General features: G+C 48.9%; 16 non-coding genes across 16 annotated transcripts; all 16 read left to right on the top strand.

Moving 5' to 3' along the window:
* The first annotated feature begins 910 nt into the window (after window positions 1–910).
* trnay-gua (transfer RNA tyrosine (anticodon GUA)) lies at window positions 911–1,002 on the top strand. Its single transcript is given in 2 exon segments — window positions 911–947; window positions 967–1,002. It is a non-coding gene; the product is annotated as a tRNA-Tyr (tRNA).
* A 1,331-nt stretch (window positions 1,003–2,333) lies between these two features.
* On the top strand, window positions 2,334–2,425 carry trnay-gua (transfer RNA tyrosine (anticodon GUA)). The gene is given in 2 exon segments: window positions 2,334–2,370; window positions 2,390–2,425. It is a non-coding gene; the product is annotated as a tRNA-Tyr (tRNA).
* A 1,331-nt stretch (window positions 2,426–3,756) lies between these two features.
* On the top strand, window positions 3,757–3,848 carry trnay-gua (transfer RNA tyrosine (anticodon GUA)). Its single transcript is given in 2 exon segments — window positions 3,757–3,793; window positions 3,813–3,848. It is a non-coding gene; the product is annotated as a tRNA-Tyr (tRNA).
* Window positions 3,849–5,179: 1,331 nt separating this feature from the next.
* On the top strand, window positions 5,180–5,271 carry trnay-gua (transfer RNA tyrosine (anticodon GUA)). The gene is given in 2 exon segments: window positions 5,180–5,216; window positions 5,236–5,271. It is a non-coding gene; the product is annotated as a tRNA-Tyr (tRNA).
* A 1,331-nt stretch (window positions 5,272–6,602) lies between these two features.
* On the top strand, window positions 6,603–6,694 carry trnay-gua (transfer RNA tyrosine (anticodon GUA)). The gene is given in 2 exon segments: window positions 6,603–6,639; window positions 6,659–6,694. It is a non-coding gene; the product is annotated as a tRNA-Tyr (tRNA).
* A 1,329-nt stretch (window positions 6,695–8,023) lies between these two features.
* Window positions 8,024–8,115, top strand: trnay-gua (transfer RNA tyrosine (anticodon GUA)). Its single transcript is given in 2 exon segments — window positions 8,024–8,060; window positions 8,080–8,115. It is a non-coding gene; the product is annotated as a tRNA-Tyr (tRNA).
* Window positions 8,116–9,446: 1,331 nt separating this feature from the next.
* On the top strand, window positions 9,447–9,538 carry trnay-gua (transfer RNA tyrosine (anticodon GUA)). Its single transcript is given in 2 exon segments — window positions 9,447–9,483; window positions 9,503–9,538. It is a non-coding gene; the product is annotated as a tRNA-Tyr (tRNA).
* A 1,331-nt stretch (window positions 9,539–10,869) lies between these two features.
* trnay-gua (transfer RNA tyrosine (anticodon GUA)) lies at window positions 10,870–10,961 on the top strand. The gene is given in 2 exon segments: window positions 10,870–10,906; window positions 10,926–10,961. It is a non-coding gene; the product is annotated as a tRNA-Tyr (tRNA).
* A 1,331-nt stretch (window positions 10,962–12,292) lies between these two features.
* Window positions 12,293–12,384, top strand: trnay-gua (transfer RNA tyrosine (anticodon GUA)). The gene is given in 2 exon segments: window positions 12,293–12,329; window positions 12,349–12,384. It is a non-coding gene; the product is annotated as a tRNA-Tyr (tRNA).
* A 1,331-nt stretch (window positions 12,385–13,715) lies between these two features.
* On the top strand, window positions 13,716–13,807 carry trnay-gua (transfer RNA tyrosine (anticodon GUA)). The gene is given in 2 exon segments: window positions 13,716–13,752; window positions 13,772–13,807. It is a non-coding gene; the product is annotated as a tRNA-Tyr (tRNA).
* Window positions 13,808–15,138: 1,331 nt separating this feature from the next.
* On the top strand, window positions 15,139–15,230 carry trnay-gua (transfer RNA tyrosine (anticodon GUA)). The gene is given in 2 exon segments: window positions 15,139–15,175; window positions 15,195–15,230. It is a non-coding gene; the product is annotated as a tRNA-Tyr (tRNA).
* Window positions 15,231–16,561: 1,331 nt separating this feature from the next.
* trnay-gua (transfer RNA tyrosine (anticodon GUA)) lies at window positions 16,562–16,653 on the top strand. The gene is given in 2 exon segments: window positions 16,562–16,598; window positions 16,618–16,653. It is a non-coding gene; the product is annotated as a tRNA-Tyr (tRNA).
* Window positions 16,654–17,984: 1,331 nt separating this feature from the next.
* On the top strand, window positions 17,985–18,076 carry trnay-gua (transfer RNA tyrosine (anticodon GUA)). Its single transcript is given in 2 exon segments — window positions 17,985–18,021; window positions 18,041–18,076. It is a non-coding gene; the product is annotated as a tRNA-Tyr (tRNA).
* Window positions 18,077–19,407: 1,331 nt separating this feature from the next.
* trnay-gua (transfer RNA tyrosine (anticodon GUA)) lies at window positions 19,408–19,499 on the top strand. Its single transcript is given in 2 exon segments — window positions 19,408–19,444; window positions 19,464–19,499. It is a non-coding gene; the product is annotated as a tRNA-Tyr (tRNA).
* Window positions 19,500–20,830: 1,331 nt separating this feature from the next.
* trnay-gua (transfer RNA tyrosine (anticodon GUA)) lies at window positions 20,831–20,922 on the top strand. Its single transcript is given in 2 exon segments — window positions 20,831–20,867; window positions 20,887–20,922. It is a non-coding gene; the product is annotated as a tRNA-Tyr (tRNA).
* A 1,331-nt stretch (window positions 20,923–22,253) lies between these two features.
* trnay-gua (transfer RNA tyrosine (anticodon GUA)) lies at window positions 22,254–22,345 on the top strand. Its single transcript is given in 2 exon segments — window positions 22,254–22,290; window positions 22,310–22,345. It is a non-coding gene; the product is annotated as a tRNA-Tyr (tRNA).
* The last annotated feature ends 254 nt before the right edge of the window (window positions 22,346–22,599 follow it).

Raw genomic sequence — 22,599 nt, 5'->3', positions numbered from 1 at the left:
GCAAAACAAGTTGGCTATCAGTCAGACAGCGCTGTCGCCTGCTCCCTCACACACAGGGCGGCCGCTACTTTCCGGTCACCTCGCTTCCCTTCCACGGTCTCGTGCTCTTCTCGGCTTCTTTCTTCGTAACTGTGGCTTCGCGTCCTGCTGTTGCTCGCTCGCTGCTGCTCCGCAATGTCGATTGGATACAAGGAGTGGGCCAGTTCTCTGATGGTCGTGGAGCAGCTTGGAGACGAGTGCGAAAAGGCGACTGTGAAGCAAATGAGGGCAACCTGCAAGAAGCTACTGGGGAATTAGCTCAAATTGTAGAGCGCTCGCTCAGCATGTGAGAGGTAGCGGGATCGATGCCTGCATTCTCTACTCTGCTTTTGGCTCAGAGCAATTCTCCAGAAAGAAATGTGGTCTCACGTGTCACTGAGTTCATGCCAGATGGGTCAAAGCACAGCAAACCTTTTTCTGCCATGTCATAAGCAAGACGTCTTGATTTTTGCAAAGATGGATATATGAGGCGAGAGAAGCCAAAAGAACGACTTGCGAGCATTGATTGCTTTTCTGAGCATTTGACTCAGGACCTTCGATTGAGCAGACTGATATGCTGCCTGCTGCGCGAAGAAGGCACTTGCCATGCAAGCGGCCAGGCAGCACGACCAAGTCGGGCAGCTTGCAAGGTCTTTAAATTCAGAATGCGCAGCTTGCAAAAAATCTGCGAGCCTGATAAGAAGTCAAAGCTACACTCTTGTGATTGTTAGTCACACGCGTTTTCCAGGCTGTAAAGAGTAGCTGGCGGTTGACAGTCCCACCGCGCTGCAGCATGGGCTGGTACTGAAGACGCACAGGCCACGCCACGAGTCCAGATGCGTCAACATGCTCACGGAAAACAATCATCGCACAGGAAAATCTTTGGCGCTTCCCTTCGATAGCTCAGTTGGTAGAGCGGAGGACTGTAGTGGAATACTCAGCAAAGTCATCCTTAGGTCGCTGGTTCAAGTCCGGCTCGAAGGAGCTAGTGTACTTTTGGATTAAGCAGCAATTCGCTCAAACCAGTTCTCATCACTTTATGGTGCATCATGTTGCCACGAAGGAGCAGGACACCACTTTTCTCGTCTCAAACCTGAATGCACTCTGCATCCACCTTCACACAGCTGTTATGCTTGAGCATTTGTGTCTGCTCACCAGCACAGAGTTTTTTTAAATTTCAAAATTTGCATATAAAAATTTGTACAGTCCATTCAAAAGCAGTTCAGTACATTTAGCTGCGGTCAGCAATCCCATACACTACATTTGGGTGCTGACGGCAGTTCCGTTCGATACATTTCCTTGCTTTTCAGTTCAAGTACAATTCGGTACAATATGGGATACATTGTAGTACATTCAACAAACTGCAGAGCAGCAACACTTCAAAGCACTCAGCACTCCCTTTCAGGCAAAACAAGTTGGCCATCAGTCAGACAGCGCTGTCGCCTGCTCCCTCACACACAGGGCGGCCGCTACTTTCCGGTCACCTCGCTTCCCTTCCACGGTCTCGTGCTCTTCTCGGCTTCTTTCTTCGTTACTGTGGCTTCGCGTCCTGCTGTTGCTCGCTCGCTGCTGCTCCGCAATGTCGATTGGATACAAGGAGTGGGCCAGTTCTCTGATGGTCGTGGAGCAGCTTGGAGACGAGTGCGAAAAGGCGACTGAGAAGCAAATGAGGGAAACCTGCAAGAAGCTACTGGGGAATTAGCTCAAATGGTAGAGCGCTCGCTTAGCATGTGAGTGATAGGGGGATCGATGCCTGCATTCTCCACTCTGCTTTTGGCTCAGAGCAATTCTCCAGAAAGAAATGTGGTCTCACGTGTCACTGAGTTCACGCCAGATGGGTCAAAGCACAGCAAACCTTTTTCTGCCATGTCATAAGCAAGACGTCTTGATTTTTGCAAAGATGGATATATGAGGCGAGAGAAGCCAAAAGAACGACTTGCGAGCATTGATTGCTTTTCTGAGCATTTGACTCAGGACCTTCGATTGAGCAGACTGATATGCTGCCTGCTGCGCGAAGAAGGCACTTGCCATGCAAGCGGCCAGGCAGCACGACCAAGTCGGGCAGCTTGCAAGGTCTTTAAATTCAGAATGCGCAGCTTGCAAAAAATCTGCGAGCCTGATAAGAAGTCAAAGCTACACTCTTGTGATTGTTAGTCACACGCGTTTTCCAGGCTGTAAAGAGTCGCTGGCGGTTGACAGTCCCACCGCGCTGCAGCATGGGCTGGTACTGAAGACGCACAGGCCACGCCACGAGTCCAGATGCGTCAACATGCTCACGGAAAACAATCATCGCACAGAAAAATCTTCGGCGCTTCCCTTCGATAGCTCAGTTGGTAGAGCGGAGGACTGTAGTGGAATACTCAGCAAAGTCATCCTTAGGTCGCTGGTTCAATTCCGGCTCGAAGGAGCTAGTGTACTTTTGGATTAAGCAGCAATTCGCTCAAACCAGTTCTCATCACTTTATGGTGCATCATGTTGCCACGAAGGAGCAGGACACCACTTTTCTCGTCTCAAACCTGAATGCACTCTGCATCCACCTTCACACAGCTGTTATGCTTGAGCATTTGTGTCTGCTCACCAGCACAGAGTTTTTTTAAATTTCAAAATTTGCATATAAAAATTTGTACAGTCCATTCAAAAGCAGTTCAGTACATTTAGCTGCGGTCAGCAATCCCATACACTACATTTGGGTGCTGACGGCAGTTCCGTTCGATACATTTCCTTGCTTTTCAGTTCAAGTACAATTCGGTACAATATGGGATACATTGTAGTACATTCAACAAACTGCAGAGCAGCAACACTTCAAAGCACTCAGCACTCCCTTTCAGGCAAAACAAGTTGGCCATCAGTCAGACAGCGCTGTCGCCTGCTCCCTCACACACAGGGCGGCCGCTACTTTCCGGTCACCTCGCTTCCCTTCCACGGTCTCGTGCTCTTCTCAGCTTCTTTCTTCGTTACTGTGGCTTCGCGTCCTGCTGTTGCTCGCTCGCTGCTGCTCCGCAATGTCGATTGGATACAAGGAGTGGGCCAGTTCTCTGATGGTCGTGGAGCAGCTTGGAGACGAGTGCGAAAAGGCGACTGTGAAGCAAATGAGTGCAACCTGCAAGAAGCTACTGGGGAATTAGCTCAAATGGTAGAGCGCTCGCTTAGCATGTGAGAGGTAGCGGGATCGATGCCTGCATTCTCCACTCTGCTTTTGGCTCAGAGCAATTCTCCAGAAAGAAATGTGGTCTCACGTGTCACTGAGTTCATGCCAGATGGGTCAAAGCACAGCAAACCTTTTTCTGCCATGTCATAAGCAAGACGTCTTGATTTTTGCAAAGATGGATATATGAGGCGAGAGAAGCCAAAAGAACGACTTGCGAGCATTGATTGCTTTTCTGAGCATTTGACTCAGGACCTTCGATTGAGCAGACTGATATGCTGCCTGCTGCGCGAAGAAGGCACTTGCCATGCAAGCGGCCAGGCAGCACGACCAAGTCGGGCAGCTTGCAAGGTCTTTAAATTCAGAATGCGCAGCTTGCAAAAAATCTGCGAGCCTGATAAGAAGTCAAAGCTACACTCTTGTGATTGTTAGTCACACGCGTTTTCCAGGCTGTAAAGAGTCGCTGGCGGTTCACAGTCCCACCGCGCTGCAGCATGGGCTGGTACTGAAGACGCACAGGCCACGCCACGAGTCCAGATGCGTCAACATGCTCACGGAAAACAATCATCGCACAGAAAAATCTTTGGCGCTTCCCTTCGATAGCTCAGTTGGTAGAGCGGAGGACTGTAGTGGAATACTCAGCAAAGTCATCCTTAGGTCGCTGGTTCAATTCCGGCTCGAAGGAGCTAGTGTACTTTTGGATTAAGCAGCAATTCGCTCAAACCAGTTCTCATCACTTTATGGTGCATCATGTTGCCACGAAGGAGCAGGACACTACTTTTCTCGTCTCAAACCTGAATGCACTCTGCATCCACCTTCACACAGCTGTTATGCTTGAGCATTTGTGTCTGCTCACCAGCACAGAGTTTTTTTAAATTTCAAAATTTGCATATAAAAATTTGTACAGTCCATTCAAAAGCAGTTCAGTACATTTAGCTGCGGTCAGCAATCCCATACACTACATTTGGGTGCTGACGGCAGTTCCGTTCGATACATTTCCTTGCTTTTCAGTTCAAGTACAATTCGGTACAATATGGGATACATTGTAGTGCATTCAACAAACTGCAGAGCAGCAACACTTCAAAGCACTCAGCACTCCCTTTCAGGCAAAACAAGTTGGCCATCAGTCAGACAGCGCTGTCGCCTGCTCCCTCACACACAGGGCGGCCGCTACTTTCCGGTCACCTCGCTTCCCTTCCACGGTCTCGTGCTCTTCTCAGCTTCTTTCTTCGTTACTGTGGCTTCGCGTCCTGCTGTTGCTCGCTCGCTGCTGCTCCGCAATGTCGATTGGATACAAGGAGTGGGCCAGTTCTCTGATGGTCGTGGAGCAGCTTGGAGACGAGTGCGAAAAGGCGACTGTGAAGCAAATGAGTGCAACCTGCAAGAAGCTACTGGGGAATTAGCTCAAATGGTAGAGCGCTCGCTTAGCATGTGAGAGGTAGCGGGATCGATGCCTGCATTCTCCACTCTGCTTTTGGCTCAGAGCAATTCTCCAGAAAGAAATGTGGTCTCACGTGTCACTGAGTTCATGCCAGATGGGTCAAAGCACAGCAAACCTTTTTCTGCCATGTCATAAGCAAGACGTCTTGATTTTTGCAAAGATGGATATATGAGGCGAGAGAAGCCAAAAGAACGACTTGCGAGCATTGATTGCTTTTCTGAGCATTTGACTCAGGACCTTCGATTGAGCAGACTGATATGCTGCCTGCTGCGCGAAGAAGGCACTTGCCATGCAAGCGGCCAGGCAGCACGACCAAGTCGGGCAGCTTGCAAGGTCTTTAAATTCAGAATGCGCAGCTTGCAAAAAATCTGCGAGCCTGATAAGAAGTCAAAGCTACACTCTTGTGATTGTTAGTCACACGCGTTTTCCAGGCTGTAAAGAGTCGCTGGCGGTTCACAGTCCCACCGCGCTGCAGCATGGGCTGGTACTGAAGACGCACAGGCCACGCCACGAGTCCAGATGCGTCAACATGCTCACGGAAAACAATCATCGCACAGAAAAATCTTTGGCGCTTCCCTTCGATAGCTCAGTTGGTAGAGCGGAGGACTGTAGTGGAATACTCAGCAAAGTCATCCTTAGGTCGCTGGTTCAATTCCGGCTCGAAGGAGCTAGTGTACTTTTGGATTAAGCAGCAATTCGCTCAAACCAGTTCTCATCACTTTATGGTGCATCATGTTGCCACGAAGGAGCAGGACACTACTTTTCTCGTCTCAAACCTGAATGCACTCTGCATCCACCTTCACACAGCTGTTATGCTTGAGCATTTGTGTCTGCTCACCAGCACAGAGTTTTTTTAAATTTCAAAATTTGCATATAAAAATTTGTACAGTCCATTCAAAAGCAGTTCAGTACATTTAGCTGCGGTCAGCAATCCCATACACTACATTTGGGTGCTGACGGCAGTTCCGTTCGATACATTTCCTTGCTTTTCAGTTCAAGTACAATTCGGTACAATATGGGATACATTGTAGTGCATTCAACAAACTGCAGAGCAGCAACACTTCAAAGCACTCAGCACTCCCTTTCAGGCAAAACAAGTTGGCCATCAGTCAGACAGCGCTCTCGCCTGCTCCCTCACACACAGGGCGGCCGCTACTTTCCGGTCACCTCGCTTCCCTTCCACGGTCTCGTGCTCTTCTCGGCTTCTTTCTTCGTTACTGTGGCTTCGCGTCCTGCTGTTGCTCGCTCGCTGCTGCTCCGCAATGTCGATTGGATACAAGGAGTGGGCCAGTTCTCTGATGGTCGTGGAGCAGCTTGGAGACGAGTGCGAAAAGGCGACTGAGAAGCAAATGAGGGAAACCTGCAAGAAGCTACTGGGGAATTAGCTCAAATGGTAGAGCGCTCGCTTAGCATATGAGAGGTAGTCGGATCGATGCCTGCATTCTCCACTCTGCTTTTGGCTCAGAGCAATTCTCCAGAAAGAAATGTGGTCTCACGTGTCACTGAGTTCACGCCAGATGGGTCAAAGCACAGCAAACCTTTTTCTGCCATGTCATAAGCAAGACGTCTTGATTTTTGCAAAGATGGATATATGAGGCGACAGAAGCCAAAAGAACGACTTGCGAGCATTGATTGCTTTTCTGAGCATTTGACTCAGGACCTTCGATTGAGCAGACTGATATGCTGCCTGCTGCGTGAAGAAGGCACTTGCCATGCAAGCGTCCAGGCAGCACGACCAAGTCGGGCAGCTTGCAAGGTCTTTAAATTCATAATGCGCAGCTTGCAAAAAATCTACGAGCCTGATAAGAAGTCAAAGCTACACTCTTGTGATTGTTAGTCACACGCGTTTTCCAGGCTGTAAAGAGTAGCTGGCGGTTGACAGTCCCACCGCGCTGCAGCATGGGCTGGTACTGAAGACGCACAGGCCACGCCATGATTCCAGATGCGTCAACATGCTCACGGAAAACAATCATCGCACAGAAAAATCTTTGGCGCTTCCCTTCGATAGCTCAGTTGGTAGAGCGGAGGACTGTAGTGGAATACTCAGCAAAGTCATCCTTAGGTCGCTGGTTCAATTCCGGCTCGAAGGAGCTAGTGTAATTTTGGATTAAGCAGCCATTCGCTCAAACCAGTTCTCATCACTTTATGGTGCATCATGTTGCCACGAAGGAGCAGGACACCACTTTTCTCGTCTCAAACCTGAATGCACTCTGCATCCACCTTCACACAGCTGTTATGCTTGAGCATTTGTGTCTGCTCACCAGCACAGAGTTTTTTTAAATTTCAAAATTTGCATATAAAAATTTGTACAGTCCATTCAAAAGCAGTTCAGTACATTTAGCTGCGGTCAGCAATCCCATACACTACATTTGGGTGCTGACGGCAGTTCCGTTCGATACATTTCCTTGCTTTTCAGTTCAAGTACAATTCGGTACAATATGGGATACATTGTAGTACATTCAACAAACTGCAGAGCAGCAACACTTCAAAGCACTCAGCACTCCCTTTCAGGCAAAACAAGTTGGCTGAGTCAGACAGCGCTGTCGCCTGCTCCCTCACACACAGGGCGGCCGCTACTTTCCGGTCACCTCGCTTCCCTTCCACGGTCTCGTGCTCTTCTCGGCTTCTTTCTTCGTTACTGTGGCTTCGCGTCCTGCTGTTGCTCGCTCGCTGCTGCTCCGCAATGTCGATTGGATACAAGGAGTGGGCCAGTTCTCTGATGGTCGTGGAGCAGCTTGGAGACGAGTGCGAAAAGGCGACTGTGAAGCAAATGAGTGCAACCTGCAAGAAGCTACTGGGGAATTAGCTCAAATGGTAGAGCGCTCGCTTAGCATGTGAGAGGTAGCGGGATCGATGCCTGCATTCTCCACTCTGCTTTTGGCTCAGAGCAATTCTCCAGAAAGAAATGTGGTCTCACGTGTCACTGAGTTCATGCCAGATGGGTCAAAGCACAGCAAACCTTTTTCTGCCATGTCATAAGCAAGACGTCTTGATTTTTGCAAAGATGGATATATGAGGCGAGAGAAGCCAAAAGAACGACTTGCGAGCATTGATTGCTTTTCTGAGCATTTGACTCAGGACCTTCGATTGAGCAGACTGATATGCTGCCTGCTGCGCGAAGAAGGCACTTGCCATGCAAGCGGCCAGGCAGCACGACCAAGTCGGGCAGCTTGCAAGGTCTTTAAATTCAGAATGCGCAGCTTGCAAAAAATCTGCGAGCCTGATAAGAAGTCAAAGCTACACTCTTGTGATTGTTAGTCACACGCGTTTTCCAGGCTGTAAAGAGTCGCTGGCGGTTGACAGTCCCACCGCGCTGCAGCATGGGCTGGTACTGAAGACGCACAGGCCACGCCACGAGTCCAGATGCGTCAACATGCTCACGGAAAACAATCATCGCACAGAAAAATCTTTGGCGCTTCCCTTCGATAGCTCAGTTGGTAGAGCGGAGGACTGTAGTGGAATACTCAGCAAAGTCATCCTTAGGTCGCTGGTTCAATTCCGGCTCGAAGGAGCTAGTGTACTTTTGGATTAAGCAGCAATTCGCTCAAACCAGTTCTCATCACTTTATGGTGCATCATGTTGCCACGAAGGAGCAGGACACCACTTTTCTCGTCTCAAACCTGAATGCACTCTGCATCCACCTTCACACAGCTGTTATGCTTGAGCATTTGTGTCTGCTCACCAGCACAGAGTTTTTTTAAATTTCAAAATTTGCATATAAAAATTTGTACAGTCCATTCAAAAGCAGTTCAGTACATTTAGCTGCGGTCAGCAATCCCATACACTACATTTGGGTGCTGACGGCAGTTCCGTTCGATACATTTCCTTGCTTTTCAGTTCAAGTACAATTCGGTACAATATGGGATACATTGTAGTGCATTCAACAAACTGCAGAGCAGCAACACTTCAAAGCACTCAGCACTCCCTTTCAGGCAAAACAAGTTGGCCATCAGTCAGACAGCGCTCTCGCCTGCTCCCTCACACACAGGGCGGCCGCTACTTTCCGGTCACCTCGCTTCCCTTCCACGGTCTCGTGCTCTTCTCGGCTTCTTTCTTCGTTACTGTGGCTTCGCGTCCTGCTGTTGCTCGCTCGCTGCTGCTCCGCAATGTCGATTGGATACAAGGAGTGGGCCAGTTCTCTGATGGTCGTGGAGCAGCTTGGAGACGAGTGCGAAAAGGCGACTGAGAAGCAAATGAGGGAAACCTGCAAGAAGCTACTGGGGAATTAGCTCAAATGGTAGAGCGCTCGCTTAGCATATGAGAGGTAGTGGGATCGATGCCTGCATTCTCCACTCTGCTTTTGGCTCAGAGCAATTCTCCAGAAAGAAATGTGGTCTCACGTGTCACTGAGTTCACGCCAGATGGGTCAAAGCACAGCAAACCTTTTTCTGCCATGTCATAAGCAAGACGTCTTGATTTTTGCAAAGATGGATATATGAGGCGACAGAAGCCAAAAGAACGACTTGCGAGCATTGATTGCTTTTCTGAGCATTTGACTCAGGACCTTCGATTGAGCAGACTGATATGCTGCCTGCTGCGCGAAGAAGGCACTTGCCATGCAAGCGGCCAGGCAGCACGACCAAGTCGGGCAGCTTGCAAGGTCTTTAAATTCATAATGCGCAGCTTGCAAAAAATCTACGAGCCTGATAAGAAGTCAAAGCTACACTCTTGTGATTGTTAATCACACGCGTTTTCCAGGCTGTAAAGAGTAGCTGGCGGTTGACAGTCCCACCGCGCTGCAGCATGGGCTGGTACTGAAGACGCACAGGCCACGCCATGATTCCAGATGCGTCAACATGCTCACGGAAAACAATCATCGCACAGAAAAATCTTTGGCGCTTCCCTTCGATAGCTCAGTTGGTAGAGCGGAGGACTGTAGTGGAATACTCAGCAAAGTCATCCTTAGGTTGCTGGTTCAATTCCGGCTCGAAGGAGCTAGTGTACTTTTGGATTAAGCAGCCATTCGCTCAAACCAGTTCTCATCACTTTATGGTGCATCATGTTGCCACGAAGGAGCAGGACACCACTTTTCTCGTCTCAAACCTGAATGCACTCTGCATCCACCTTCACACAGCTGTTATGCTTGAGCATTTGTGTCTGCTCACCAGCACAGAGTTTTTTTAAATTTCAAAATTTGCATATAAAAATTTGTACAGTCCATTCAAAAGCAGTTCAGTACATTTAGCTGCGGTCAGCAATCCCATACACTACATTTGGGTGCTGACGGCAGTTCCGTTCGATACATTTCCTTGCTTTTCAGTTCAAGTACAATTCGGTACAATATGGGATACATTGTAGTACATTCAACAAACTGCAGAGCAGCAACACTTCAAAGCACTCAGCACTCCCTTTCAGGCAAAACAAGTTGGCTATGAGTCAGACAGCGCTGTCGCCTGCTCCCTCACACACAGGGCGGCCGCTACTTTCCGGTCACCTCGCTTCCCTTCCACGGTCTCGTGCTCTTCTCGGCTTCTTTCTTCGTTACTGTGGCTTCGCGTCCTGCTGTTGCTCGCTCGCTGCTGCTCCGCAATGTCGATTGGATACAAGGAGTGGGCCAGTTCTCTGATGGTCGTGGAGCAGCTTGGAGACGAGTGCGAAAAGGCGACTGTGAAGCAAATGAGTGCAACCTGTAAGAAGCTACTGGGGAATTAGCTCAAATGGTAGAGCGCTCGCTTAGCATGTGAGAGGTAGCGGGATCGATGCCTGCATTCTCCACTCTGCTTTTGGCTCAGAGCAATTCTCCAGAAAGAAATGTGGTCTCACGTGTCACTGAGTTCATGCCAGATGGGTCAAAGCACAGCAAACCTTTTTCTGCCATGTCATAAGCAAGACGTCTTGATTTTTGCAAAGATGGATATATGAGGCGAGAGAAGCCAAAAGAACGACTTGCGAGCATTGATTGCTTTTCTGAGCATTTGACTCAGGACCTTCGATTGAGCAGACTGATATGCTGCCTGCTGCGCGAAGAAGGCACTTGCCATGCAAGCGGCCAGGCAGCACGACCAAGTCGGGCAGCTTGCAAGGTCTTTAAATTCAGAATGCGCAGCTTGCAAAAAATCTGCGAGCCTGATAAGAAGTCAAAGCTACACTCTTGTGATTGTTAGTCACACGCGTTTTCCAGGCTGTAAAGAGTCGCTGGCGGTTCACAGTCCCACCGCGCTGCAGCATGGGCTGGTACTGAAGACGCACAGGCCACGCCACGAGTCCAGATGCGTCAACATGCTCACGGAAAACAATCATCGCACAGAAAAATCTTTGGCGCTTCCCTTCGATAGCTCAGTTGGTAGAGCGGAGGACTGTAGTGGAATACTCAGCAAAGTCATCCTTAGGTCGCTGGTTCAATTCCGGCTCGAAGGAGCTAGTGTACTTTTGGATTAAGCAGCAATTCGGTCAAACCAGTTCTCATCACTTTATGGTGCATCATGTTGCCACGAAGGAGCAGGACACCACTTTTCTCGTCTCAAACCTGAATGCACTCTGCATCCACCTTCACACAGCTGTTATGCTTGAGCATTTGTGTCTGCTCACCAGCACAGAGTTTTTTTAAATTTCAAAATTTGCATATAAAAATTTGTACAGTCCATTCAAAAGCAGTTCAGTACATTTAGCTGCGGTCAGCAATCCCATACACTACATTTGGGTGCTGACGGCAGTTCCGTTCGATACATTTCCTTGCTTTTCAGTTCAAGTACAATTCGGTACAATATGGGATACATTGTAGTGCATTCAACAAACTGCAGAGCAGCAACACTTCAAAGCACTCAGCACTCCCTTTCAGGCAAAACAAGTTGGCCATCAGTCAGACAGCGCTCTCGCCTGCTCCCTCACACACAGGGCGGCCGCTACTTTCCGGTCACCTCGCTTCCCTTCCACGGTCTCGTGCTCTTCTCGGCTTCTTTCTTCGTTACTGTGGCTTCGCGTCCTGCTGTTGCTCGCTCGCTGCTGCTCCGCAATGTCGATTGGATACAAGGAGTGGGCCAGTTCTCTGATGGTCGTGGAGCAGCTTGGAGACGAGTGCGAAAAGCCGACTGAGAAGCAAATGAGGGAAACCTGCAAGAAGCTACTGGGGAATTAGCTCAAATGGTAGAGCGCTCGCTTAGCATATGAGAGGTAGTGGGATCGATGCCTGCATTCTCCACTCTGCTTTTGGCTCAGAGCAATTCTCCAGAAAGAAATGTGGTCTCACGTGTCACTGAGTTCACGCCAGATGGGTCAAAGCACAGCAAACCTTTTTCTGCCATGTCATAAGCAAGACGTCTTGATTTTTGCAAAGATGGATATATGAGGCGAGAGAAGCCAAAAGAACGACTTGCGAGCATTGATTGCTTTTCTGAGCATTTGACTCAGGACCTTCGATTGAGCAGACTGATATGCTGCCTGCTGCGCGAAGAAGGCACTTGCCATGCAAGCGGCCAGGCAGCACGACCAAGTCGGGCAGCTTGCAAGGTCTTTAAATTCATAATGCGCAGCTTGCAAAAAATCTACGAGCCTGATAAGAAGTCAAAGCTACACTCTTGTGATTGTTACTCACACGCGTTTTCCAGGCTGTAAAGAGTAGCTGGCGGTTGACAGTCCCAGCGCGCTGCAGCATGGGCTGGTACTGAAGACGCACAGGCCACGCCATGATTCCAGATGCGTCAACATGCTCACGGAAAACAATCATCGCACAGAAAATTCTTTGGCGCTTCCCTTCGATAGCTCAGTTGGTAGAGCGGAGGACTGTAGTGGAATACTCAGCAAAGTCATCCTTAGGTCGCTGGTTCAATTCCGGCTCGAAGGAGCTAGTGTACTTTTGGATTAAGCAGCCATTCGCTCAAACCAGTTCTCATCACTTTATGGTGCATCATGTTGCCACGAAGGAGCAGGACACCACTTTTCTCGTCTCAAACCTGAATGCACTCTGCATCCACCTTCACACAGCTGTTATGCTTGAGCATTTGTGTCTGCTCACCAGCACAGAGTTTTTTTAAATTTCAAAATTTGCATATAAAAATTTGTACAGTCCATTCAAAAGCAGTTCAGTACATTTAGCTGCGGTCAGCAATCCCATACACTACATTTGGGTGCTGACGGCAGTTCCGTTCGATACATTTCCTTGCTTTTCAGTTCAAGTACAATTCGGTACAATATGGGATACATTGTAGTACATTCAACAAACTGCAGAGCAGCAACACTTCAAAGCACTCAGCACTCCCTTTCAGGCAAAACAAGTTGGCTATGAGTCAGACAGCGCTGTCGCCTGCTCCCTCACACACAGGGCGGCCGCTACTTTCCGGTCACCTCGCTTCCCTTCCACGGTCTCGTGCTCTTCTCGGCTTCTTTCTTCGTTACTGTGGCTTCGCGTCCTGCTGTTGCTCGCTCGCTGCTGCTCCGCAATGTCGATTGGATACAAGGAGTGGGCCAGTTCTCTGATGGTCGTGGAGCAGCTTGGAGACGAGTGCGAAAAGGCGACTGTGAAGCAAATGAGTGCAACCTGTAAGAAGCTACTGGGGAATTAGCTCAAATGGTAGAGCGCTCGCTTAGCATGTGAGAGGTAGCGGGATCGATGCCTGCATTCTCCACTCTGCTTTTGGCTCAGAGCAATTCTCCAGAAAGAAATGTGGTCTCACGTGTCACTGAGTTCATGCCAGATGGGTCAAAGCACAGCAAACCTTTTTCTGCCATGTCATAAGCAAGACGTCTTGATTTTTGCAAAGATGGATATATGAGGCGAGAGAAGCCAAAAGAACGACTTGCGAGCATTGATTGCTTTTCTGAGCATTTGACTCAGGACCTTCGATTGAGCAGACTGATATGCTGCCTGCTGCGCGAAGAAGGCACTTGCCATGCAAGCGGCCAGGCAGCACGACCAAGTCGGGCAGCTTGCAAGGTCTTTAAATTCAGAATGCGCAGCTTGCAAAAAATCTGCGAGCCTGATAAGAAGTCAAAGCTACACTCTTGTGATTGTTAGTCACACGCGTTTTCCAGGCTGTAAAGAGTCGCTGGCGGTTCACAGTCCCACCGCGCTGCAGCATGGGCTGGTACTGAAGACGCACAGGCCACGCCACGAGTCCAGATGCGTCAACATGCTCACGGAAAACAATCATCGCACAGAAAAATCTTTGGCGCTTCCCTTCGATAGCTCAGTTGGTAGAGCGGAGGACTGTAGTGGAATACTCAGCAAAGTCATCCTTAGGTCGCTGGTTCAATTCCGGCTCGAAGGAGCTAGTGTACTTTTGGATTAAGCAGCCATTCGCTCAAACCAGTTCTCATCACTTTATGGTGCATCATGTTGCCACGAAGGAGCAGGACACCACTTTTCTCGTCTCAAACCTGAATGCACTCTGCATCCACCTTCACACAGCTGTTATGCTTGAGCATTTGTGTCTGCTCACCAGCACAGAGTTTTTTTAAATTTCAAAATTTGCATATAAAAATTTGTACAGTCCATTCAAAAGCAGTTCAGTACATTTAGCTGCGGTCAGCAATCCCATACACTACATTTGGGTGCTGACGGCAGTTCCGTTCGATACATTTCCTTGCTTTTCAGTTCAAGTACAATTCGGTACAATATGGGATACATTGTAGTACATTCAACAAACTGCAGAGCAGCAACACTTCAAAGCACTCAGCACTCCCTTTCAGGCAAAACAAGTTGGCTATGAGTCAGACAGCGCTGTCGCCTGCTCCCTCACACACAGGGCGGCCGCTACTTTCCGGTCACCTCGCTTCCCTTCCACGGTCTCGTGCTCTTCTCGGCTTCTTTCTTCGTTACTGTGGCTTCGCGTCCTGCTGTTGCTCGCTCGCTGCTGCTCCGCAATGTCGATTGGATACAAGGAGTGGGCCAGTTCTCTGATGGTCGTGGAGCAGCTTGGAGACGAGTGCGAAAAGGCGACTGTGAAGCAAATGAGTGCAACCTGTAAGAAGCTACTGGGGAATTAGCTCAAATGGTAGAGCGCTCGCTTAGCATGTGAGAGGTAGCGGGATCGATGCCTGCATTCTCCACTCTGCTTTTGGCTCAGAGCAATTCTCCAGAAAGAAATGTGGTCTCACGTGTCACTGAGTTCATGCCAGATGGGTCAAAGCACAGCAAACCTTTTTCTGCCATGTCATAAGCAAGACGTCTTGATTTTTGCAAAGATGGATATATGAGGCGAGAGAAGCCAAAAGAACGACTTGCGAGCATTGATTGCTTTTCTGAGCATTTGACTCAGGACCTTCGATTGAGCAGACTGATATGCTGCCTGCTGCGCGAAGAAGGCACTTGCCATGCAAGCGGCCAGGCAGCACGACCAAGTCGGGCAGCTTGCAAGGTCTTTAAATTCAGAATGCGCAGCTTGCAAAAAATCTGCGAGCCTGATAAGAAGTCAAAGCTACACTCTTGTGATTGTTAGTCACACGCGTTTTCCAGGCTGTAAAGAGTCGCTGGCGGTTCACAGTCCCACCGCGCTGCAGCATGGGCTGGTACTGAAGACGCACAGGCCACGCCACGAGTCCAGATGCGTCAACATGCTCACGGAAAACAATCATCGCACAGAAAAATCTTTGGCGCTTCCCTTCGATAGCTCAGTTGGTAGAGCGGAGGACTGTAGTGGAATACTCAGCAAAGTCATCCTTAGGTCGCTGGTTCAATTCCGGCTCGAAGGAGCTAGTGTACTTTTGGATTAAGCAGCAATTCGCTCAAACCAGTTCTCATCACTTTATGGTGCATCATGTTGCCACGAAGGAGCAGGACACCACTTTTCTCGTCTCAAACCTGAATGCACTCTGCATCCACCTTCACACAGCTGTTATGCTTGAGCATTTGTGTCTGCTCACCAGCACAGAGTTTTTTTAAATTTCAAAATTTGCATATAAAAATTTGTACAGTCCATTCAAAAGCAGTTCAGTACATTTAGCTGCGGTCAGCAATCCCATACACTACATTTGGGTGCTGACGGCAGTTCCGTTCGATACATTTCCTTGCTTTTCAGTTCAAGTACAATTCGGTACAATATGGGATACATTGTAGTGCATTCAACAAACTGCAGAGCAGCAACACTTCAAAGCACTCAGCACTCCCTTTCAGGCAAAACAAGTTGGCCATCAGTCAGACAGCGCTCTCGCCTGCTCCCTCACACACAGGGCGGCCGCTACTTTCCGGTCACCTCGCTTCCCTTCCACGGTCTCGTGCTCTTCTCGGCTTCTTTCTTCGTTACTGTGGCTTCGCGTCCTGCTGTTGCTCGCTCGCTGCTGCTCCGCAATGTCGATTGGATACAAGGAGTGGGCCAGTTCTCTGATGGTCGTGGAGCAGCTTGGAGACGAGTGCGAAAAGCCGACTGAGAAGCAAATGAGGGAAACCTGCAAGAAGCTACTGGGGAATTAGCTCAAATGGTAGAGCGCTCGCTTAGCATATGAGAGGTAGTGGGATCGATGCCTGCATTCTCCACTCTGCTTTTGGCTCAGAGCAATTCTCCAGAAAGAAATGTGGTCTCACGTGTCACTGAGTTCACGCCAGATGGGTCAAAGCACAGCAAACCTTTTTCTGCCATGTCATAAGCAAGACGTCTTGATTTTTGCAAAGATGGATATATGAGGCGAGAGAAGCCAAAAGAACGACTTGCGAGCATTGATTGCTTTTCTGAGCATTTGACTCAGGACCTTCGATTGAGCAGACTGATATGCTGCCTGCTGCGCGAAGAAGGCACTTGCCATGCAAGCGGCCAGGCAGCACGACCAAGTCGGGCAGCTTGCAAGGTCTTTAAATTCATAATGCGCAGCTTGCAAAAAATCTACGAGCCTGATAAGAAGTCAAAGCTACACTCTTGTGATTGTTACTCACACGCGTTTTCCAGGCTGTAAAGAGTAGCTGGCGGTTGACAGTCCCAGCGCGCTGCAGCATGGGCTGGTACTGAAGACGCACAGGCCACGCCATGATTCCAGATGCGTCAACATGCTCACGGAAAACAATCATCGCACAGAAAATTCTTTGGCGCTTCCCTTCGATAGCTCAGTTGGTAGAGCGGAGGACTGTAGTGGAATACTCAGCAAAGTCATCCTTAGGTCGCTGGTTCAATTCTGGCTCGAAGGTGCTAGTGTAGTTTTGGATTAAGCAGCCATTCGCTCAAACCAGTTTTCATCACTTTATGGTGCATCATGTTGCCACGAAGGAGCAGGACACCACTTTTCTCGTCTCAAACCTGAATGCACTCTGCATCCACCTTCACACAGCTGTTATGCTTGAGCATTTGTGTCTGCTCACCAGCACAGAGTTTTTTTAAATTTCAAAATTTGCATATAAAAATTTGTACAGTCCATTCAAAAGCAGTTCAGTACATTTAGCTGCGGTCAGCAATCCCATACACTACATTTGGGTGCTGACGGCAGTTCCGTTCGATACATTTCCTTGCTTTTCAGTTCAAGTACAATTCGGTACAATATGGGATACATTGTAGTGCATTCAACAAACTGCAGAGCAGCAACACTTCAAAGCACTCAGCACTCCCTTTCAGGCAAAACAAGTTGGCCATCAGTCAGACAGCGCTGTCGCCTGCTCCCTCACACACAGGGCGGCCGCTACTTTCCGGTCACCTCGCTTCCCTTCCACGGTCTCGTGCTCTTCTCGGCTTCTTTCTTCGTTAATGTGGCTTCGCGTCCTGCTGTTGCTCGCTCGCTGCTGCTCCGCAATGTCGATTGGATACAAGGAGTGGGCCAGTTCTCTGATGGTCGTGGAGCAGCTTGGAGACGAGTGCGAAAAGGCGACTGAGAAGCAAATGAGGGAAACCTGCAAGAAGCTACTGGGGAATTAGCTCAAATGGTAGAGTGCTCGCTTAGCATATGAGAGGTAGTGGGATCGATGCCTGCATTCTCCACTCTGCTTTTGGCTCAGAGCAATTCTCCAGAAAGAAATGTGGTCTCACGTGTCACTGAGTTCATGCCAGATGGGTCAATGCACAGCAAACCTTTTTCTGCCATGTCATAAGCAAGACGTCTTGATTTTTGCAAAGATGGATATATGAGGCGAGAGAAGCCAAAAGAACGACTTGCGAGCATTGATTGCTTTTCTGAGCATTTGACTCAGGACCTTCGATTGAGCAGACTGATATGCTGCCTGCTGCGCGAAGAAGGCACTTGCCATGCAAGCGGCCAAGCAGCACGACCAAGTCGGGCAGCTTGCAAGGTCTTTAAATTCAGAATGCGCAGCTTGCAAAAAATCTGCGAGCCTGATAAGAAGTCAAAGCTACACTCTTGTGATTGTTAGTCACACGCGTTTTCCAGGCTGTAAAGAGTCGCTGGCGGTTGACAGTCCCACCGCGCTGCAGCATGGGCTGGTACTGAAGACGCACAGGCCACGCCATGATTCCAGATGCGTCAACATGCTCACGGAAAACAATCATCGCACAGAAAAATATTTGGCGCTTCCCTTCGATAGCTCAGTTGGTAGAGCGGAGGACTGTAGTGGAATACTCAGCAAAGTCATCCTTAGGTCGCTGGTTCAATTCCGGCTCGAAGGAGCTAGTGTACTTTTGGATTAAGCAGCAATTCGCTCAAACCAGTTCTCATCACTTTATGGTGCATCATGTTGCCACGAAGGAGCAGGACACCACTTTTCTCGTCTCAAACCTGAATGCACTCTGCATCCACCTTCACACAGCTGTTATGCTTGAGCATTTGTGTCTGCTCACCAGCACAGAGTTTTTTTAAATTTCAAAATTTGCATATAAAAATTTGTACAGTCCATTCAAAAGCAGTTCAGTACATTTAGTTGCGGTCAGCAATCCCATACACTACATTTGGGTGCTGACGGCAGTTCCGTTCGATACATTTCCTTGCTTTTCAGTTCAAGTACAATTCGGTACAATATGGGATACATTGTAGTGCATTCAACAAACTGCAGAGCAGCAACACTTCAAAGCACTCAGCACTCCCTTTCAGGCAAAACAAGTTGGCCATCAGTCAGACAGCGCTCTCGCCTGCTCCCTCACACACAGGGCGGCCGCTACTTTCCGGTCACCTCGCTTCCCTTCCACGGTCTCGTGCTCTTCTCGGCTTCTTTCTTCGTTACTGTGGCTTCGCGTCCTGCTGTTGCTCGCTCGCTGCTGCTCCGCAATGTCGATTGGATACAAGGAGTGGGCCAGTTCTCTGATGGTCGTGGAGCAGCTTGGAGACGAGTGCGAAAAGGCGACTGAGAAGCAAATGAGGGAAACCTGCAAGAAGCTACTGGGGAATTAGCTCAAATGGTAGAGCGCTCGCTTAGCATATGAGAGGTAGTGGGATCGATGCCTGCATTCTCCACTCTGCTTTTGGCTCAGAGCAATTCTCCAGAAAGAAATGTGGTCTCACGTGTCACTGAGTTCACGCCAGATGGGTCAAAGCACAGAAAACCTTTTTCTGCCATGTCATAAGCAAGACGTCTTGATTTTTGCAAAGATGGATATATGAGGCGACAGAAGCCAAAAGAACGACTTGCGAGCATTGATTGCTTTTCTGAGCATTTGACTCAGGACCTTCGATTGAGCAGACTGATATGCTGCCTGCTGCGTGAAGAAGGCACTTGCCATGCAAGCGGCCAGGCAGCACGACCAAGTCGGGCAGCTTGCAAGGTATTTAAATTCATAATGCGCAGCTTGCAAAAAATCTACGAGCCTGATAAGAAGTCAAAGCTACACTCTTGTGATTGTTAGTCACACGCGTTTTCCAGGCTGTAAAGAGTAGCTGGCAGTTGACAGTCCCACCGCGCTGCAGCATGGGCTGGTACTGAAGACGCACAGGCCACGCCATGATTCCAGATGCGTCAACATGCTCACGGAAAACAATCATCGCACAGAAAAATCTTTGGCGCTTCCCTTCGATAGCTCAGTTGGTAGAGCGGAGGACTGTAGTGGAATACTCAGCAAAGTCATCCTTAGGTCGCTGGTTCAATTCCGGCTCGAAGGAGCTAGTGTACTTTTGGATTAAGCAGCCATTCGCTCAAACCAGTTCTCATCACTTTATGGTGCATCATGTTGCCACGAAGGAGCAGGACACCACTTTTCTCGTCTCAAACCTGAATGCACTCTGCATCCACCTTCACACAGCTGTTATGCTTGAGCATTTGTGTCTGCTCACCAGCACAGAGTTTTTTTAAATTTCAAAATTTGCATATAAAAATTTGTACAGTCCATTCAAAAGCAGTTCAGTACATTTAGCTGCGGTCAGCAATCCCATACACTACATTTGGGTGCTGACGGCAGTTCCGTTCGATACATTTCCTTGCTTTTCAGTTCAAGTACAATTCGGTACAATATGGGATACATTGTAGTACATTCAACAAACTGCAGAGCAGCAACACTTCAAAGCACTCAGCACTCCCTTTCAGGCAAAACAAGTTGGCTATGAGTCAGACAGCGCTGTCGCCTGCTCCCTCACACACAGGGCGGCCGCTACTTTCCGGTCACCTCGCTTCCCTTCCACGGTCTCGTGCTCTTCTCGGCTTCTTTCTTCGTTACTGTGGCTTCGCGTCCTGCTGTTGCTCGCTCGCTGCTGCTCCGCAATGTCGATTGGATACAAGGAGTGGGCCAGTTCTCTGATGGTCGTGGAGCAGCTTGGAGACGAGTGCGAAAAGGCGACTGTGAAGCAAATGAGTGCAACCTGCAAGAAGCTACTGGGGAATTAGCTCAAATGGTAGAGCGCTCGCTTAGCATGTGAGAGGTAGCGGGATCGATGCCTGCATTCTCCACTCTGCTTTTGGCTCAGAGCAATTCTCCAGAAAGAAATGTGGTCTCACGTGTCACTGAGTTCATGCCAGATGGGTCAAAGCACAGCAAACCTTTTTCTGCCATGTCATAAGCAAGACGTCTTGATTTTTGCAAAGATGGATATATGAGGCGAGAGAAGCCAAAAGAACGACTTGCGAGCATTGATTGCTTTTCTGAGCATTTGACTCAGGACCTTCGATTGAGCAGACTGATATGCTGCCTGCTGCGCGAAGAAGGCACTTGCCATGCAAGCGGCCAGGCAGCACGACCAAGTCGGGCAGCTTGCAAGGTCTTTAAATTCAGAATGCGCAGCTTGCAAAAAATCTGCGAGCCTGATAAGAAGTCAAAGCTACACTCTTGTGATTGTTAGTCACACGCGTTTTCCAGGCTGTAAAGAGTCGCTGGCGGTTCACAGTCCCACCGCGCTGCAGCATGGGCTGGTACTGAAGACGCACAGGCCACGCCACGAGTCCAGATGCGTCAACATGCTCACGGAAAACAATCATCGCACAGAAAAATCTTTGGCGCTTCCCTTCGATAGCTCAGTTGGTAGAGCGGAGGACTGTAGTGGAATACTCAGCAAAGTCATCCTTAGGTCGCTGGTTCAATTCCGGCTCGAAGGAGCTAGTGTACTTTTGGATTAAGCAGCAATTCGCTCAAACCAGTTCTCATCACTTTATGGTGCATCATGTTGCCACGAAGGAGCAGGACACCACTTTTCTCGTCTCAAACCTGAATGCACTCTGCATCCACCTTCACACAGCTGTTATGCTTGAGCATTTGTGTCTGCTCACCAGCACAGAGTTTTTTTAAATTTCAAAATTTGCATATAAAAATTTGTACAGTCCATTCAAAAGCAGTTCAGTACATTTAGCTGCGGTCAGCAATCCCATACACTACATTTGGGTGCTGACGGCAGTTCCGTTCGATACATTTCCTTGCTTTTCAGTTCAAGTACAATTCGGTACAATATGGGATACATTGTAGTGCATTCAACAAACTGCAGAGCAGCAACACTTCAAAGCACTCAGCACTCCCTTTCAGGCAAAACAAGTTGGCCATCAGTCAGACAGCGCTCTCGCCTGCTCCCTCACACACAGGGCGGCCGCTACTTTCCGGTCACCTCGCTTCCCTTCCACGGTCTCGTGCTCTTCTCGGCTTCTTTCTTCGTTACTGTGGCTTCGCGTCCTGCTGTTGCTCGCTCGCTGCTGCTCCGCAATGTCGATTGGATACAAGGAGTGGGCCAGTTCTCTGATGGTCGTGGAGCAGCTTGGAGACGAGTGCGAAAAGGCGACTGAGAAGCAAATGAGGGAAACCTGCAAGAAGCTACTGGGGAATTAGCTCAAATGGTAGAGCGCTCGCTTAGCATATGAGAGGTAGTGGGATCGATGCCTGCATTCTCCACTCTGCTTTTGGCTCAGAGCAATTCTCCAGAAAGAAATGTGGTCTCACGTGTCACTGAGTTCACGCCAGATGGGTCAAAGCACAGCAAACCTTTTTCTGCCATGTCATAAGCAAGACGTCTTGATTTTTGCAAAGATGGATATATGAGGCGACAGAAGCCAAAAGAACGACTTGCGAGCATTGATTGCTTTTCTGAGCATTTGACTCAGGACCTTCGATTGAGCAGACTGATATGCTGCCTGCTGCGTGAAGAAGGCACTTGCCATGCAAGCGGCCAGGCAGCACGACCAAGTCGGGCAGCTTGCAAGGTCTTTAAATTCATAATGCGCAGCTTGCAAAAAATCTACGAGCCTGATAAGAAGTCAAAGCTACACTCTTGTGATTGTTAGTCACACGCGTTTTCCAGGCTGTAAAGAGTAGCTGGCGGTTGACAGTCCCACCGCGCTGCAGCATGGGCTGGTACTGAAGACGCACAGGCCACGCCATGATTCCAGATGCGTCAACATGCTCACGGAAAACAATCATCACACAGAAAAATCTTTGGCGCTTCCCTTCGATAGCTCAGTTGGTAGAGCGGAGGACTGTAGTGGAATACTCAGCAAAGTCATCCTTAGGTCGCTGGTTCAATTCCGGCTCGAAGGAGCTAGTGTACTTTTGGATTAAGCAGCCATTCGCTCAAACCAGTTCTCATCACTTTATGGTGCATCATGTTGCCACGAAGGAGCAGGACACCACTTTTCTCGTCTCAAACCTGAATGCACTCTGCATCCACCTTCACACAGCTGTTATGCTTGAGCATTTGTGTCTGCTCACCAGCACAGAGTTTTTTTAAATTTCAAAATTTGCATATAAAAATTTGTACAGTCCATTCAAAAGCAGTTCAGTACATTTAGCTG

Source organism: Pristiophorus japonicus, unplaced genomic scaffold, assembly GCF_044704955.1.
Source record: "Pristiophorus japonicus isolate sPriJap1 unplaced genomic scaffold, sPriJap1.hap1 HAP1_SCAFFOLD_207, whole genome shotgun sequence".
In the NCBI taxonomy this organism is placed as follows: Eukaryota; Metazoa; Chordata; class Chondrichthyes; family Pristiophoridae; genus Pristiophorus; species Pristiophorus japonicus.
The sequence above is the reverse complement of the archived record's forward strand: the minus strand, read 5'-3'. Positions and strand labels throughout refer to the sequence as shown.